Genomic DNA, 12,580 nt, shown 5'->3' on the forward strand with positions numbered 1-12,580 from the left:
AGACCGACTGAGTGTTTGAAGCAGAGAATAAGAGAGAAGAAGGGTTACAGGTTTAGAACAACATGTGTGAGAGAAAACTACCTCTAGACCATTATTTATAAAATGAAATAACTTCTTTATTTCTTTCATGTGAGTTTTATATTTTTAAATAACGCTAACCATTTATTATGTAGACTATTGTGTGATGGACGCTGAAAACTGAGTTGTGGATCCAAATGCAGGTTTAACACAAAAATGGTCAGGCAGGTAACGGGCAACAGGGTCAAACAGATACATACAGAGAATCCGGAGTCATGGTCGAAGAACAGGCGAATGGCCAGTTCTGTAGGCGAGCAACATAAACAATCACACAAAGCAAGAGTCAAACAAGGCAAGGCAAGACAAGGAAAATGCATCGTAAGCAGATAAACAAGACTCAGCCCAGATGATTATTGAATCAGTCCTTGAATAGCTTCAATTGTATGTTTGCAATCAGCGGAAAGCAGGAACCGGTGTGCGCGAGATGCATGCTGGGAGTTGCAGTTCTTTAATGTGGTCTGTGTTTAGTTCCCCAGCGATCCGCAAGGATTAGATCACTGGAGATTGTGACATAGACACAGTACATTTTTATTTCTGCAATGTGGAAAATGTGGATTGAACTGAGGAATGCAGTAGTAAAAAAATGGAAGTTGTAGAGCTTGAAATATTTTGAATTAAATCAGGTATGGACTAGTGTCTGCCCTTTCTTCAGTGCACACAAACTCAAGCACAAATTATGTTTGTGTGTTTGCTAGTGTGTGTGTGTTTGTTTCACAATTAGCAGATATAAAACGTAGTGTATCTTAAGTTATATACATCATAAAGGAAACCGGAGCACCCGGAGGGAAGGCAGGGTGAACATGCAAACTCCAAACAGAAACACCAACTGAGCCGAGGTTCGAACCAGCGACCTTCTTGCTGTGAGGCGACAGCACTACCTACTTTGCATGTTCTCCCTGCCTTCGCGTGGGTTTCCTCCGGGTGCTCCGGTTTCCCCCACAGTCCAAAGACATGTGGTACAGGTGAATTGGGTAAGCTAAATTGTCCATAGCCTATGATTGTGTGTGTGAATGTGTGTGTGGATGTTTCCCAGAGATGGGTTGCGGCTGGAAGGGCATCTGCTGCATAAAACTTGCTGGATAAGTTGGCGGTTCATTCCACTGTGGCAACCCCGGATAAATAAAGGGAGTAAGCCCACAAGAAAATGAATGAATGAATATATATATATATATATATATATATATATATATATATATATATATATATATATATATATATATATATATATATATATACTTTTGTATCAACATCTGGAAATTTCAAGATTTCAAGTCAACAACACCTTTAAAAATATTCCCCCAATATACTGTATGATTCTCACAAGTAAGATTTTATTGCTTATTTTTAAAGGACAACCATTTAGTTTTAGTCTCGTCAGTCTATAGAATACTCAGGGTTAGATGCAGATTCATCTAAAATTTGGTGCATGATAAGTTTATTAAGAATTCATCATATGGCTAATCTACTTATGCAAGAGCTGAAGTCAGAACTAAGCTGAAGTCCAGGCGTTTATTTTGATGCGGGGATCTAATGGATCTGTATCCATATCAGGTTATGTAATGGTTTCCAAGTCGTCACGTGTCAGATTTGCAAAGATACTAGTATAGATTATATTGTGACACACGTGCAGGCCACACAGCAGATAATTACTACAGAACACACACACACACACACCAGAAGTACTGGGGATGTTGTAGTTTAATGTGAAGTAATGGAGTACATTTAATAGTGAAAGCAATTTTAAAGTGAAATAGTGGTCATTTCAATTGACATTTAAAACATATCCAGGACTGAACATATAAAACCAATTCAGGAAATAAAAATACATATTCATAAAATTTGCGAGTTCATCCTGAATGAGACTGTGCAAATCTTCTTTCACGTACGACATTTAAATAATCATATTGCATTTTAGAGTTATGATTGCATCAAGCGTTTTATATGTTTTTCTTTCATATAGCAAACTCATGTTGTGCATGAGAATAAATGTTTAACAGTTTCAGTATAACTAGGCTACTCTAACCTATATAATGTTGAATATAATGCAAGAGTTAATCTGATACTGACAAATGTCTGAATTTACCAGTAAAAACAATTGGTCTGATAATGTTGTCAATGACAGATTGCAAGCATATGCCTCAAACATAATAATTCAACTTCAAAATTATGAATAGTTGTATTCTAATGTCATGACTTTACTGTGCATTAATGACCAGGACACATTTAAAGTCTGTTCAAGTCCACCATTCAAGGTCTTTTAAAAATTGAGCATTTTAACCAACATTTTAGATATTACACATAATATTATTACTGTTGTTTTACCATATTTTTGAGAAATAACAATAATAATACCCTGCTCATAATAACCTTTATTTTACATCTACAGAATCGTGAAAACATCGTAATCTTTGGGTAAAAATTGTGATTCTCAATTTAGCCAAAATTGTGCAGCTCTATGCTGAATCTAAACTTTTTAAAATCCTGAATGAATATTGCCGTTACTTTTGCACTTTGGAGGAAGAATGACACCATGGCTGAAGTATTTCTTTTAGACAAGGAGTGACCAAGGACGAGTATTCCAGTCAGTCTTGTAATAAAGCTTGCTATATCAGTATCATTGCTTGTGCTGAAGAGCTATTCTCCACACTGTGAGAGAGGCTGGGAGAGTGTGTAGGCTGGTGCAGAGTATTTCTGATATTACTATACATGGTACCATGTTTCAAGACCCAACTGTAGATTACAGAGCCATCATGACGCAGTGTTCTGCAGTTAAATGTTTATAAACAGGCATCATCATTTCATGATAGGTAAAGAAAGTACAGATTCATTAAGAAAAAGGAAAATATATATATATTTATATTATAAGTGTGCCCCATCTGGTCTTATTTTGGTTTTCACCATTAAAAAAATGAATTAACAAACATAAAACCAACTGTCTTCATTTGCTCTTTTTCTATAAGCCACAAATCAATCTATCTATCTATCTATCTATCTATCTATCTATCTATCTATCTATCTATCTATCTATCTATCTATCTATCTATCTATCTATCTATCCATCCATCCATCCATCCATCCATCCATCCATCCATCCATCCATCCATCCATCCATCCATCCATCCATCCATCCATCCATCCATCCATCCATCCATCCATCTATCTATCTATCTATCTATCTATCTATCTATCTATCTATCTATCTATCCATATATATGAGCAATTTCATGCAAATAACAACCATGCCATGAAAAAATTAAGTTTTCAATAACTTTTGTTCTAAAGTGAGCTGACTTTTGTGTTTTTATTTAGCATTATTTATTTTGGGTTGTGCAGTTTAATTGACAGAAATTCTACAAAGTGTGTTGTATACTGTAATCTACTGCAGACTTTTTTCGTCACATCTATAACGCATGTTTAATTCCGCATTTAAATATGAAAAATGTTTACAGATTGATATTTTTCTGATCCCCTAATTCTGTGGGAATGTTTTAATATAACATTACAGTTTTTCTCAGTCGCTTTGGTGCATTTCTCACAACACTATTTACATTTGCACAACAATTAATGCATTTCTCAAAACAATTAGTCATTTGTGCACATCCTAGTAGCACTTTCTCATTCCTTCCAACACACTGCAGATACTTTTGGACATGCATCAATTGTTTTCATACAACTCTCTACTATTTATAACATTATCATTTGCTTATGTCATGTCAGTCAAAATGAACAAAACTTGTAAATGCTGAATAGTCATTTTATATAAAACTAATAGTCCTCATTTCATTACTTGAGTCATTACATACAAAAATGTTGAACTAGTTGTCAAAATCTGTCAAGTTAATTTTTTTAAACAAATTAAAATCTTTATTTTCTTGAAAATGTCTTTAAAATTGAACAATTTGATGAATGATTTACAGACCTGTGCATGTTGTAGGCTCTGTTTCAATATGTACTGCAATATTGTTTACAGTTGTGCACAGCTCTACCTAAAGGGAGTTTATGTTTGTTGTAAATAAGGGTGTGTTTATTCTTTTGCACAATGCTGTGAATAAATTAGAATTGCAAAGAGCATCTGCAGTAAAATGTAAAACATACATATTCAGTGTCTTGTACTCAGATACCTCACTAAACAGTGATGTCTAACTTTACTGTAGTTTTCAAATGACTATGCAAACAGTATATAGTGCTGACTTGAGCATTTTCAGGATGTGTCACCAAAATCAGACTTTTTTGCATAGGAAAAAATTCAGAGAGTAAACTGTCATGATGAAAACATGACAGTCATTTGACTATCTTGTTCATAAATAATGGTGTCAGGTCTTTTCATCTTGATGATACTGACACTTTGATTGACATGAATTCTTGCTTTTGAGGAATGAACTATCCATTTTGAGCAAGTGATGCGCTTTTGCAGGTTATTAGCTAGGTTTTGCAGTTTGTACTAATTGTTTTGAGAAATTTATGTTTTAAGATTTTACTGCAAATGTTACAACTATAACGCTGGAGTTGCTCATATATATATATATATATATATATATATTTATATATATATATATATATATATATATATATATATATATATATATATATATATATATATATACAGTTCTGTCTGGTTCTTGAATCTGATTGGCTGATAGCTCTACCACTGTATTATTCTTTTTTTTTTCAATAATGTAACATTTTATTTTGCGACGGATGTTTGAGTGTTTGAGTTTTTCTTTTATTTTTTCCTACTTATTGTCATTGACTAGCATGTATATACAGTAGTCGACAGCACTTGGGAGAAACGCATAAAGGCCACTAGGAAGAACAAAATAGTTTATCTCCTTTTTTGTTCATTCCTTAAAGTCTCCAGGTAAACGCTGGGACACCTGGCACCCGTCACGATACAGACGGCAACAGAGAAATACTGTAACGTTAAACTGTAATAGACTGTAGGAAGATATGTCTGTAGACGGATGGCATTTCATGTCACGTTCAGCCTTATAATCTTAAAATGTCCCTAAAATCAGCTGTTTTATCATCACTTTAAAAAATACACTATAGAGAATCATTCAAACACTAGCTCTAAAGTGACATTGGTGAATTAGTGACGGCTTCTGCTGTTCTGACGTCAGCTGCAGATGTGTATAAATGGCGGAAGAAAGTAGTTCCTAATACAAAAGGGTTTTAGACTCTTCGTGTTTGATTTTCTTTTTTATATACACGATTGTGCCGTCGAACTGTTGTATAAACGCAATATCACACTCGTAGCAGTGCAATATGGCTGTACATTGGCACTGGTTGGACGAAAAGGCACGTACGCCTCCCACCAGTGCAGATATACAGTCATTTCGCACAACTACGGGTGTGATATTGCTCATATATATATATATATATATATATATATATATATATATATATATATATATATATATATATATATATATATATATATATATATATATATATATAAAGTGAAATATAAGTCCTCCTTACTCTTAATGTATTTTTTAATGTAGTTCAATATTTAATGAAGACAACATTTAAAACAACACATGGTGTGGTCCCACTTTATATTAAGTGTCCTTTAATACTATGTACTGACATAAAAAAACACAATGTACTTACTGTGTTTATAATGTATTTGAGAACACTTGTGGTGCTTTTGAGTTAGAGATAGGGGTTGGGTTATGGACAGGTTTGGTGGCATGGTTAGGTTTAAGGGTGGGTTAAGGTGTAAGGGATGGTCAACAGTGTATTTACAAATGTAATTACAAAAGTTAATTACAGATGTAGTTACATGTATTTAATCAAGCATAAGTACACAGTAAATACATGTATTTACACAATAAATACATTGTAACAAACTATTAACTCCTGTGTAAGTACATATTAGTTAAGGCCACTTAATATAAAGTGGGACCCATGGTGTTTCTATCTCTGCCAGTCACCCTGATATTTAGTTAGTGAATGTACTGAGTGCTGTCCATTAATGTCTGTAATTATCTTTGTGCATGACTGTGTGGTAATTAATGCAACATGCAAGTTCCAGTTTTAAATAAAAATCAATCACAAGTTCATCAGTTTATATAGCTACGGCATTAGCAAAAAATAAACATAAAAGAGGCAAGGGGGATGAGTTGAAATTTCAGGCAGGCTAAAGGCCCTTTTTTCTTCAGATGATTCAAAGTACTTTAGTGTTAACAAGGTTAAAAACTTGTCCTCATTTGGTGAAATTTGTTGTTTTCATCTTAAAATATAGGTCATTCATGTGAATTGTGTAGATTTGTAATAATGATAATAACAATAATAATAATAATAACACATGGAGAACATGCAAACTCCACACAGAAATGCCAACTGATCCTCCGGGACTCAAACCAGCAAATCAAATGAAATACTCTCTCAATTTATATTGAAATTTGAATGCAGTAAATCTGATTTTTCCATACATGTTCATTTTAGAGGGCTACAATAATGCTGCCTTCCTTTTGTAGCAGATTTATCAGAAACGGCACTTATATTCACCCCAAGTGTTTGTATTAAAGCACAGTGAACAAAATGAAATGAATCTACATGTATCTGTGTATGATTGCAGTGGCAGCGCTTTTGCGCAGTCAAAGGGAAAATCTTTCCCTGAGTCCAAAATTGAAAACTAAATTGAAAAGCATGATTGGTTTGTTTACAAGTGGATTTTTCCTCTTTCTTTAACTGTGACAAAGTCATAACCGTTTTGTAGACCATTTCCTTGCACTTAAATTAAATTGGTGGTAGCTGTTAAGATTGTAGTGTGTTTACGGTTAAAAACAGTCTTTCTTGTATACACGCGCTTTCCAATAATGCTGTTAACAAAAACACACACTTTAAAATCTAAAGTGGCACCCTTGGTTAAGAGAAGGAATAAGATGTAAGAGCCAGCACTGTAAATACATTAAAAGTGAATCTATTAATATAGCATTTTATTTTTTATCTTATAATATAGTATTATATATAGTATATTCAATATAGTGGCCGTGCGGTGGCACAGTGGGTAGAGCTGTTGCTTCACAACAAGAAGGTAGCTGGCATTTCTGTGTGGAGTTTGCATGTTCTCCCCGTGTTGGTATGAATTTCCTCCGGGTGCTTCGGTTTCCCATACAATACAAAGACATGCGCAATTGGTGAATAGGGTAGGCTGAATATATATATATTTGTATTCATATATAAGTATCCTCGAGCCTGGGGCTCCCTCCTGTTTGCAAGGCGAGAGGGAAGTTTGAGCTCAGGTAGATCTCAAGAACTCCACTGCTATGGTAGCTAATGAACAGATAGTGATTGCTCTTAAGAGATAACCATTTACTAGGAGCATGTCTATGGTGCCTATATGGATTAGTCAATTAACTTGAGTTGCATGTTTTTGGACAGTGGGAGGAAACCGAGGAACCCGGGGGAAACCCAGATGAGCATGGGGAGAATGTGTAAACTCCGCACAGAAACGTTGGCTGGCTTGCTAAGGACTAGAACCAATGATGTTCTTGCTGTGAGGCAACAGTGCTAACCACTGGGCCACTGTATCACCCATCTTGGAAAGGAGGAGGAGTAGGGGTGGAAGGGGGGATTCTTCAAAACGAAGATGGCTGTTATATGGAGCTTAGGATATTTATAGTGAGTTAGGAATCGTCTGATCTGGACCAGCCGTAAGCAATCAAAAGCAGGTGTTCCTCTCGAAATTAGTTTATAAATAAACTTCACTTATTTTGTACTGCATTTTGTTTTATAGTTTACATGTACTATATATAGCTTTTTTTTTTTTTTTTTACATTTTAGCTACCATTTTTTTATTCAGCATAGATATTGAGCTGAAAAATAGGAACATTTTAACACTTAAATATAACGTCTGCAAAAAGTTGTTACTGTTTTAAAGTTTGAAAACATTTTGGTTTTACTTTTAATAAATATAAATATTATAATATAAATTGGTGGTTCATTCCGCTGTGGCAAGCCTTGATTAATAGGGGTCTAAGCCGAAAAGAAAATGAATGAATGAATGAATGAATAAAGTACTATAAAGTTATCTAACTGGTGAATGACATGATCTAGTGGGTTGTCTCCTGTCATATTTAAGGTGCTCGTTCATAATTTCAGGAGTCGCAGCTTTAAACGACAGGGGACATGGGACATGGGACATGGGACTGTGTTTCAAAGATATTATGCTAACCGGTTAGCATTTTGGCAGATCACCTACTGCACCTTTAACTAGGTTAACTAGGCAGATTAGGGTATATCGATGATTTGTTCTGTAGACAATCTAAAAAATATGTAACTCTAAATATGTAAGAAATATGAGGAGTTCATAATATTGAGCTTAAAAGGTTTATTATTATTAATGTTATTAAAACAGCTTTTAATTTCAGACTTTCTCCAGAGGGAAAAATATTATAGGAAATACTATGAAAATTCCCTTGCTCTGTTACACATCATTTAGGTAATATTTAAAAAAAGGAAAAACAAATTGAACTGTATTTTGCAGCAGCCCTATTTAGATTAATCATCAGCATAGCCTGGTTATAATCCTCTGTTGTGATGCTTCTCTTTTCCTTGGTTTTAATACACACAGCTCAAGAGGAGCCGTCAGAATAGAGAATCAGGCTCCTGTGTGGTGTGTGCTGGGGTTGAAGATTGTTTTATCCTCAGTGTACCCATCATCACGTCACGAGAGTGGCCCGAGCTGGACTTTGGTTATGTAATCTAGCTGCACATTCATTTATTAGTTTCCCTGGCCTGACATAAGCCGGTTTAAAAGTACTGAGCTGTGTCAGTCCCAGCACGGGGTGTGTTATTCAGCTGCGGTCAGCGTTTGAGATCACAGGCACATTTCTGCAGTGTGGCAGTCCAGACCGTCCCCTCTGCAGTGGCAGAGAGAGTCTGTGGGTTATTACTGTAAGACGAGTGCATTTGTAACACAAATGACTCTATTGACTCACAAATGATGCAAATGACTCACAAATGATGCTAATCTTGGGCCTCACTGATTAGTGATAACTGCAAGACCTGCAAGACATTCTCTTGAAATAAATATGACATTTCTGCCATTTTCAGTTACATTCAGTTACATTTTCTGTTCGGCTCAGTCCTTTTATTAATCCAGGGTCGCCACAACGGAATGAACTGCCAACTTAGCCAGCAGTTTTTTACGCAGCAGAAGCCCTTCCAGCCACAGCTCATCACTGGAAAACATCCACACACACTCATTTACACACATACAAACAATTTAGCCTAGCCAATTCACCTATACCACATCACTTTGGACTGTGGGGGAAACCGCAGGAAATCACTGAAGGCAGATATCATGTTATCATAATGATTTAATGTGGCAATAAGGTTGTAACTGTACTGTGCATTTACACCGTGGCCATATTCATTGATGTAAACACACGGAAACAACATTAACATTATAGCATACACTGTAAAATATCATTCACAGCCACTAGACTTTTCTGACAGAGTAGTCGAGTGTCATCGAATGACAAGAATGTTGTGAGAGTACTATACAAGAGTTTTTATTGGGATTATAGATAGCAACATTTTGCGTTTTTTATTTTAGCTTTTTTTTTTTAAAGCATGATGGTAAAACACGAATGCCATTATAAATGTATTAAAACATGTGCTTGTTTGTTGTAATAATTAGTAATAATGACAAAAAAATAATAATTTGTGCATCTCCTGACTTCCGTGTACAGCTTCGCTGCTGTTGTAGATGGTGTATTCTGGGAAATTTTCTTACCTTGGTTTCGAGTGTGGTCCTGAAAAATCTCAGTTTCGAGGGGTATCTAGCCCTTCCCCTTAGCCCTACGCCTCAAGTTAAAGAGAAGGGGTAGGGGTAAAGGCTAAGGGGTAGAATTGGGATTGGGTCTTAGTTGGGTTAACAAAAGATTATTAGTTTTCTGGAGAGATCATATACTCTGTTACAAAACTTTTTAAGTTGTGCTAAGTGAACATTTTTGTCTGAAGAACTGGAATGAATGAAGTTAAGTGAAAAAGAATCTTGTTTACTTATGTTTTTTCTTGTTTACTCAACTTTTGAAAACATCAGTTGCACTGACCTTAAAGGTCTGAGGTAGAGTGAACAAAAAAAACATAATCCTAATTTCCTTATCTTTTTTCTTGTGTCGTGATCTTGTTTGTTTTTTGTTTGTTTGTTTTTTTGGAGTGTGCATTAGCCTTAGCAAAATTTGCTAATTTTGCTTGATTTGGACATTTAAAAATGAAAATTGTGAGACAGTTGTTGTTTAAATGTTGAATACAAATATGTAATGTGATTGTAAGTTTGGCAAACAGTTTAGGAGTATAGTTTCCCTATTCAGACAGAAGGCCCAAGCATACTGCCCGAGAGGCGTTTCAAAGATGTTTTTTTTTTTCAAAGATGGATATTATCAAAGTCCCTTTAAGGCTTTTAAAGTGTATTCTGTAGTGTTTGCTACAATTGATTTGATTTGATTTGATTTGATTTGATTTGATTTGATTTGATTTGATTTGATTTGATTTGATTTGATTTGAGTGAGTTGAGTGTAGTTGAGTTGAGTTGAGTTGAGTTGAGTTGTGTTGAGTTGAGTTGATTTGAGAAAGTTGAGTTGAGTTGATTTTAGTTGAGTTAAGTTGAGTTGAGTTGATTTGATTTGAGTGATTTGAGGGAATTGAGTTGATTTGAGTTGAGTGAGTTGTGTTGAGTTGAGTTGAGTTGATTTGATTTGAGTGATTTGATTGAGTTGAGTTGATTTGAGTTGATTTGAGTTGATTTGATTTGATTTGAGTGATTTGAGTGAGTTGAGTTAAGTTGTGTTGTTTTGAGTGAATTGAGTGAGTTGGGTTGAGTTGATTTGATTTGAGTGATTTGAGTGAGTTGAGTTGAGTTGAGTTGATTTGAGTTTATTTGATTTGAGTGATTTGAGTGTGTTGAGTTAAGTTGTGTTGTTTTGAGTGATTTGAGTGAGTTGGGTTGAGTTGAGTTGATTTGAGTTGAGTTGATTTGATTTGAGTGATTTGAGTGAGTTGAGTTGAGTTGATTTGAGTGATTTGAATTGAGTTGAGTTGATTTGATTTGAGTAATTTGAGTGAGTTGAGTTGAGTTGATTTGAGTGATTTGAGTGAGTTGAGTTGAGTTGAGTTGATTTGAGTTGAGTTGAGTTGATTTGATTTGAGTGATTTGAGTGAGTTGAGTTGAGTTGAGTTGATTTGATTTGAGTGATTTGAGTGAGTTGAGTTGAGTTGAGTTGATTTGAGTTGAGTTGAGTTGATTTGATTTGAGTGATTTGAGTGAGTTGAGTTGAGTTGAGTTGATTTGATTTGAGTGATTTGAGTTGAGTTGATTTGAGTGAGTTGAGTTGATTTGAGTGATTTGAGTGAGTTGAGTTGATTTGAGTGAGTTGAGTTGAGTTGATTTGAGTGATTTGAGTGAGTTGATTTGAGTTGAGTTGAGTTGAGTTGATTTGAGTGAGTTGAGTTGATTTGAGTTGAGTTGATTTGATTTGAGTGATTTGAGTGATTTGAGTGAGTTGAGTTGAGTTGAGCTGATTTGATTTGAGTGATTTGAGTGAGTTGAGTTGAGTTGAGTTAAGTTAAGTTAAGTTAAGTTAAGTTAAGTTAAGTTAGGTTAGGTTAGGTTAAGTTAAGTTGAATTGAGTTGAGTTGAGTTGAGTTGAGTTGAGTTGATTTGAATTGATTTGATTTGATTTGATTTGATTTGATTTGATTTGATTTGATTTGATTTGATTTAATTTAATTTTATTTAATTTGATTTGAGTGAGGTGAGTTGATTTGGAACAAAAAAAAATCATACATCTAAAAATACATTTCATCATGGTCAAAATGGAGTGGGATAAAGTACAAGCCTATTATTTTTCCACATTCATCATTTGTATATTATTTATCTATTCGTCTGAAATTTACATTACCAGTTATAGTTATATGAAGTCATTAAATGACAAAATTAAAAAACTAAAATGGTCAAAATGACTGCCTTTGTAGTTCTACAGTTAAATTTGCATTGGAATGTTTTTACTGTGCTTGTTCTTATTGATGTTATACTTACTTTTTGATGGGAGACTTGTTCTGAGAAAAAAGGGTGGAGCAGAGGCATTGACAAAATCCAGGCCAAATCAAAATCAGTAGAGCAACCTGCGCAAGCAGCCAAAACCAAATCACAAAGCCAAATTTCTTCCTTCAACAACTTAAGACATAACCTGCCATCAGTGGATCCTCAACATCAGCAGCTAAAAGAATATACCTATTCATTGTTCATTGTTTGAACATTATTCTGTTGCCTTAAGGAAAGTCATGCAGTGCCATATTATCAAATCTATGGCCAGCAGACCAAAGAACAACATCCTGATTGCAGTTGGCACAACGAGCAACTAGTTTTAATATATATTAAAACACTGCCATTTATTATGCCTCCGCATAGCGAACAATGAAAGACTAAGGACATGTCAATCTTTTTAAAATCTAAAATCTAGACCTGTTTTTTTTTAGTTCTGTATTT

At 34.7% G+C, this 12,580-nt stretch overlaps 1 protein-coding gene and 1 long non-coding RNA gene across 3 annotated transcripts in view; both read left to right on the forward strand.

Moving 5' to 3' along the window:
• rps6ka2 (ribosomal protein S6 kinase, polypeptide 2) overlaps nt 1-12,580 on the forward strand; it is a 93,917-nt gene that overhangs the window by 25,359 nt on the left and 55,978 nt on the right. The gene's annotated exons all lie outside the window — the stretch shown is intronic.
• On the forward strand, nt 7,672-12,024 carry LOC141377120 (uncharacterized). Its single transcript, XR_012389146.1, has 3 exons — nt 7,672-10,641; nt 10,901-11,571; nt 11,713-12,024. It is a non-coding gene; the product is annotated as an uncharacterized lncRNA (long non-coding RNA).

The sequence above is a fragment of the Danio rerio genome, chromosome 13 (assembly GCF_049306965.1).
Source record: "Danio rerio strain Tuebingen ecotype United States chromosome 13, GRCz12tu, whole genome shotgun sequence".
In the NCBI taxonomy this organism is placed as follows: Eukaryota; Metazoa; Chordata; class Actinopteri; order Cypriniformes; family Danionidae; genus Danio; species Danio rerio.